The sequence below is a fragment of the Phodopus roborovskii genome, unplaced genomic scaffold (genome assembly GCF_943737965.1).
Source record: "Phodopus roborovskii unplaced genomic scaffold, PHOROB, whole genome shotgun sequence".
NCBI classification, from domain to species: domain Eukaryota; kingdom Metazoa; phylum Chordata; class Mammalia; order Rodentia; family Cricetidae; genus Phodopus; species Phodopus roborovskii.
In genome coordinates this window covers 16,236,877-16,243,931 of record NW_026126408.1, presented here as the reverse complement: position 1 = coordinate 16,243,931, position 7,055 = coordinate 16,236,877, and positions in this window count along the sequence as shown.

Sequence of the window (7,055 nt, the reverse complement as noted above, 5' to 3'; positions counted from 1 at the left end):
TTGGGGTGTGGAAAGAAGGCCGGGTGTCGGGGGTGCTCAGTCATACTACCTGTGATAAGAGTTCAGGCTTCATGCTCCCTTGGTCTTTGATAGGCAACGCTAAAGGTAAGCCACTTTATGTTCAGGCCTCAGCTCTCTGGTTTGCAAGGGTGATGGTGGCAGCATTGTTTTTCTGGATTAAAGGAGAGAATACTTAAAAGCATGCTTAGCTCAGTGCCTGGTCTACTTAGAGAGCCTCTCTCTATCATTAGCCTTTTCGTATAATCACTATAACTTTTATTCACTTCATGCTACTGCCCAATATCATGTTTAATAAGTTATTAATAAGCTACTGATAAGGTTAATATTCAATAACTTTAATATTTAATAAGTTACTTAATAAGCTAGCACTTAATAAGCTATGAGCATCTCCGTCTGGTCCGTTTGTGTTCTAACTGAGGGTGGCTCATTGGCTCCAAGGAACATAATTACTAATAGTAGGAGCTGTGACATTCATGCAATCCTTTGGGGATGTCACTAGGAAATGGGCCTTTCTCTACTGGTCTCCTTTCTCTTCTCTTTAGCATGAAGACCACTGACATCTGAAAGGAGGTAAAGGGAGAAGATGGGAATTGCAGTGGCAATCTAGAATGAATGCTTGAGCCCTTCCAGGGGATGTTAAAGGAATCAGAAGTACTTACCATTCAGGCACAACTGAAAATCTGCAATCAGGACAGTTTTAGATCCCACTCAGCTTGTCACCATCCCACTCCTGCAGCCCAGTGGGCCTCCTAGAGCTTCACATACATAAACAAGGGTCTTGGTACTGAAACTCCTGCTTCTACCGTGCATAGTTTCTTAGAACCCTGCCCTAGGCAGTTCATTAGTTCATTCCCCATCTCTCCTGTGGGCTGCCTACCTCAGGCTCCATGCCACTCTTCAGTGTCTGTTCTAAAGAGTTGAGCCGACAGCTTTTCCATTGGAGGAAACTGTTCTCCTTCTCTTGAGTTCCAAGCCACCTCACATGGCCCCCATGACTTCATCCATCCTACTTCATTGTATGAGTTATGTTGCAGCCACTTGTTATCCAAGCAGACAATGTATGTCTTTCACCTGGTGCCATAGTTTACTCCATCCCTCCCCAAAAAAATCTCAGTTATAGGAGAAAATACCCCTGGCTAGTTTTCCTACTGAGCATCATTTGAGTTGTATCATTCAGAGTTGTGCTGCTATAACAAAATACCCAGGCAAGGTGATTTATAGTGAATATAAATTTATATGCTCACAGTTCTAGATGGCGGCAAGTCTAAAGTCCAGAGGCAGTCATTTGATAGGTCCTTTCTGCTATGTCATCCCATGAAGTAAGGTCAAAGTTGAGAGAATAGGAGATTAAACTTGAAGCCTCAAGCCCTTTTATAATTAGCACCATTTCATGTTTAAGGGGACGATCATTGAGGACCCAAACATCTGCCATTGTGCCACAATTTCCACGGTGTCACTTCCCTGACAGTTCTGCATTGGGGATTAAGTTTTCAAATGCACTTAGTAGGGAGGCTGGTGGAACATATCCAAGTCATAGCAGCTGTGTTACCTCTGTTATAAAAATGTCCTCACATGTGTTACTGGGTCTAATATTGATAATTCACAGTTGTTATGACAGTGAAGTAAATGTGCTAGATAATACAATTTCATGCATCCACAGCAACTCTAGAACAAACAGTAATTTGCTGCCCCTTCCAATGAGTGAAGACTGAATGTTACACAAGGAGGGAAGCTTGGGATACAAATAGGGACATGGAGAACTATATCCTTGTGTTGACTGGCTTTATGTCAACTTGACACAACTTGACACAAGATGACACAATCATCTTAAAAAAGAGAATCTCAATTGAGAAAATGCCTCCACAAGATCCAACTGACAGGCATTGTGTTAACTGGTGAGTGATGGAGGAGGGACCAGCCAGTTGTAGTTCCTGGGCTGGTGGCTCTTTAAGAAGGCAGGCTGAGCAAGCCATGGGGAACAAGCCAGTAAACAGTATCCCTCTGTGGTCTCTACATCATCTTCTGCCTCCAAGTTCCTGCCCTGTTTGAGTTCCTGGCCTGACTTCCTTCAGTGATGAGCTGTGATGTGAAAGTGTAAGCCAAGGAAACTCTTTCTTCCCCAACTTGCTTTTGGTCATGGTGTTTCATCGTAGCAATAGAAACCCTTTTTAAGACAACCCTGGAAGCCTGTAAATGTGAAACAGACCAAGAAAGCTCAAGTTGAGCCCAACTGTCCAGTTGCCCAGGAAAAAGTCCCCATAGTCATTATCTCCTTCGCATCCTACTTAGCAACTGCTGAGGCAGCAAGATGGTATCATCCAGTCATCCCAGGTATAGCAAAACAGCACTCACTGGAGAAACCCACCATTGAAAGGAGGAAAGCCCATTCCAGCGAGGCTGTGGAGTATATATAGTTTTGTGAAAATGCTAGCCATGTGAGCTTAGTTTTTTCTTCAAGAACCTCAACTTCAAAAGGGGGAACATAAGTAACCAATAAGATGTGTGAGCCCTAATTAGAGGACCTCTAATTCCTTGCCTCCATTGTCATACTCTGTTCTCATGGCACAGTGTTTACAGAGAGGGGTACTGCCTTTAAATTACCACATCTTCACTACAGTCTCAAAGGGAAGGGAGAATGTTATGCAAAGTGTTCAAGCTCAGAGAAGCTGAAAGCTTTGCCTCCCTGGGTATCCTTTCTTGAGCAGTCTTTCATCCTGGCTACTTTCCCCTTCCCCTTTGGTTAACAGAAAATTCCATCATTCTAGGAAAGTACATTAACTCTTGAGGCAGCAGCTATAGGGGAATAGGCAGGTAGATGGCACAGTGCAATGTCAGTGGAGAGAGGAGTATGAATGTGCCTTAGAGCTGACACCTACTTTAATTCTCAGAAGAGTTCCTCCTTCTCCTCTTCTTCCTCCTCTTCCTCCTCTTTCTCCTCCTTCTCTTTCTTCCTCTTCTTGAGGCAGGGTCTCACTATGTATCCCTGGCTGTCCTGGAACTCACTTTGTTGACTAGTTTGGCCTCAAACTCAAAGAGATCCTCCTGCCTCTGTCTCCAGAGTCCCGGGATTAAAGGCATGCAACATGATGCCAAGCCTCAGAATTCTTCTTGATCAAAGCAAAACCAGGACCAGGCCTGTGGTTCCAGGTCAAGGTAAGCCAGCCTATCCCCACAGAGCAGGATAGTGATGGTAAAAGAAACAGCCAGAGCACAAAACCCTAAGGTCAAGTCAGTGAACCAGCGCAGGTTTCTGACCCTCTTTCTTGGGTTGGTCAATGAGGTTTCTGTGTCTCCCTCTGGAGGGAACTAGAGAAAGCTCCAGGGGAGAAAGGGGCCCTATCTTCTAATGCCTGGTCTTGGGCCAGTTCAATCTGTATCCTTCATTCATCGCTAATGGGGTTCTTGTTAAACAGACAGGAAGTGTGGAAATGTGAATTGCCTGTAGTTGGACATTGGTCATAAAATAGCAAGGCTATGGCTATTGTGAAAATGTCTACAAGGACATAGAATCTGATAGAAGATAAGAGTGTGGATTATTTAGGAACACAAAGCACATAGGAGGGACCTCACAGACTGTTCTCAGGGAGCTGCCCATGTCTATACTGGCTTGCTAAACATCAGCCTCTGCTTACTTCTCTGTTTTAAATTTGTTCATCTCTTCTTTACGTTTTTTAAAATTTGTGTGCTATACTTGGGTAAGTTTGAAAATGTCCTGTTACTAAGTCTATTGATTTTATTCCTTGTGAGTTCTTATTACACTCAACTTAGAAAGTGTTCCTCTGTCAAAATTTTGAGAAAATTTTGTCTCTCTCTTTTGTAAGCATTACATTTTTGTTGGTACATTTTACAGTCATTGTCTTCCTTGTAGGATAGGAATGTACTTGAAAGGATTTCTGGCTTTGTTATTTCTTTCAGTCAAGTCTTTTCCCCTTCTCTTTTTATTTGTCAAGACTTCTTGCAGATAAGTTGTTGTTTAGTGCCTGTAAGCCCTCTTCCAGGTTGTCTGCTGTGTTTTGGTGAGTCTTCTATCCACTTTTAGTAACATGACACTTAACTCATGGAAACACTATGATTCTATAACTTCATGGCAGCTGTCATCATCTTTAACAAGGCTTACACATCCTCACCTTCCTCCTGTCATCTTCTTCCTCCTCTTTTTCTTACCCTTTTCCAATCTTTCATTCTCCCTAACTGAAAAGTGATTATGAAACTTTGGGATAATTTTATTTCAGTTTGTTTTCTACACACACACACACACACACACACACACACACACACACACACACACACCACAGGTAATCGATTCTTCTTGTTTGGTGCATCAGTTGCTTGTGAGTAGCTGTGTCTAAACTGCCTGACATAGCTGCTTAAGGGAGGAAGGGTTAATTCTAGCTCACAATTTCATGGGGTTTGGTCCATGGTTAATTTGGCTTCATAGCTTTAAGTGGAGCATCTCAACAGCAGGAGCTGATGGCTGAGATGCTTCTCTCCCACCTGGATAGGGAAAGTAAGAAGAAACTGAAGGCCTTAGGTAATCTTCAAAGTCATGCTTAGTACCCTGTTTCCTCAAGGTAAACCACAGCTTTCACAGTGTACAAAACTCCTTAAAATAATGCTACCAGCTAGTGACAACACATTCAAACTATGAGTCTGTGTGTGTGTGTGTGTGTGTGTGTGTGTGTGTGTGTGTGTGTGTGTATGTATGTATTTTGAGTGCATTTCAGATTAGAACTTTAAGGACTGGAAAGAAAAAAATCTACAAAAGAGAGCATCTTTACTATAGCCTAGCCTCCAATTTAACAAACATGTATTGCCAATCATGCGTGACATACATTCAGTGTCTCCTGAGTGTTATTTCTGGGATCCCTGGGCAGATGGTAACACCATTCCAAGAACCTTGGGCCACCACCTGACAGGAGGCTGGAGACATTGTCATCAAGGGTAGAAAACCTGACATCTCCTCAAAAGGGCTCTTCTTTTATAGGATGAGATGGAACACACATGTTAAAGATACAGGAAATTTAATTGACAGAAAACACAGTGTGCATTGGGACCAAGATGGAGCTGCCAAAATGATTGTGCAGTCCTTGATGCTGGAAATAACCTAGGAAATAATGGCTGTCAGTGTTGGCAGAGTCTATATATACAGTGCTCTCAGATGAAGCACTTTAATTCTTGTTCAGATGATATCTCCAAGAGTTATTGTTATGCAATATTTAAAAACAAACAAAAGAAACAAACAAATAAACAAACAAAAACCTGAATCTTAGGGCCCATACCTCAGCAGAGCAGGAAGACACACCCATTTTTCTGACTGTTCCCTCAAGGCTCACAATCAACTATGTTACCTCCTTAATTGCCTAGGAGGCTCCAGATGATGTCTACAATGGCTCATTTATTTGACCATGAGAGAACAGGTCACTAAAGTGCATTGTGAATAATTGAATGCATTACATTTTAAGAAGGGCTATTTGAAATGACTGAAGCTATCCAAAGCTATCCATCCACCAGTGTGGCATTAGGGCTTTCTGGGTCTCAGTGACCACCCAAATACTGATAATCTTGGACATTCCCATACATATCTGTACCTTCCCCTTTGTCTCATCACTCCAGGCTGCTGTGATAAGCACCACAGACCTGAAGGCTAACAAATAGATGTTTATTTCTTGCAGTTTGGCAGCACAAAGTCTGGGGCGGGGGCACCAGAGCAGTCAGGGTCTCCTGAGAGCTTCTTTCTGATTGTAGACTGATGGCTTCCATTCCCACATGGCAGCATCTGACAGAGAAAATTCTATAGGTTCATTTTGTAAGAGCACCAACTGGTTCATAAGGGCTTTAATCTTGCTGACCCAGCCTCTTCCTGAAGGCTCCTCATCTGCATCCCTGTCAGCTTGTGGGTTAAGGTTTCCATCTATAAATGGAGGTGATGAAGCAAAACTCAGTCTGTAGCACCTTGGCCTTGGCTCTGTTTGTCACACATTCACTTGTATGTATAGCAAGCAGATCACACTCAGTGCCTGGGGTAAAGACTTCCCACGAAGTTCTCACTGAGTGCCAACCCAATCAATAAGGAATAATCACACCTCCAGGATAAGTGTTTTATGTTTATAGGAAATTATTATTTGAATTTTTCCACTAAGTTGCACAAGATATGTATTATTCCCATTTTGGAGATGATAACACTGAAGCCATCTGTGGCAATTAGAGGACCTAGGTCACCAGGGTGACTTAGGTTCTCAGGGCTGCTTCTCCATTGCTGAAAGTTCTGACTCAAAGCCATGGGGCATTGCGCCTTTGGAGTTACATGATTGGTCTTCCATGCTTTGACTGGCACAGAACAACCTTTCTATGGAACTTTGAGAGGAAAATGTCTCAGCATAAATCCCTGATATGTTCCTTTTTAATGTTTTAGCCCAAACAATTCAATAAAGACACTGTTTCCTGAGGAGCCAGACCCCTCGTTTTCTTGCAGGCTGTAGGATGGCTAAATGGCATGGCTGTGAAGGTGAGGAATTTCTTTGAGAGCTCTAGAAGCTTCCATGCTAAAGACATCTCCTTGGATGGTTACATGAGACAATGCCAATGAATGGGTTGGCAGGCTGCCACTCTATTGCACACGGCACTCTGGTTAGAATGCTGGAAACCGGAGGGCCTGTCACACCTTCTTTCATTGTGCATTCTTGGCATCAAGCCCAATGTCTTACTCACCCTCTCACCCTGGGGACTTGTCAGGGTTTCTTGCCCATCAGGCCTCCTTTCCTACTGGTGCATTTCCACTGACTGGAAGCAAAACCCCACCCCCATGGAAGGAAGCATGAAAGTCACTCTGTTCCCTGGGGCCATAAGGCTTCCTTGTCACAGGCTTCATAATGCCAAATTAATTTCCTGCTGAGGAAGATAGGCCAGGTCACAAGTCAAAAGAAAAATAATTTAAAAAAAAAAAACAATGATCCAAAGCAGATGAGTAAGCATAGGCAAAAGCAAGCAGCACAGGAAAAGATGACACCAGGAGCAGAAAAATCATTAGACGCATT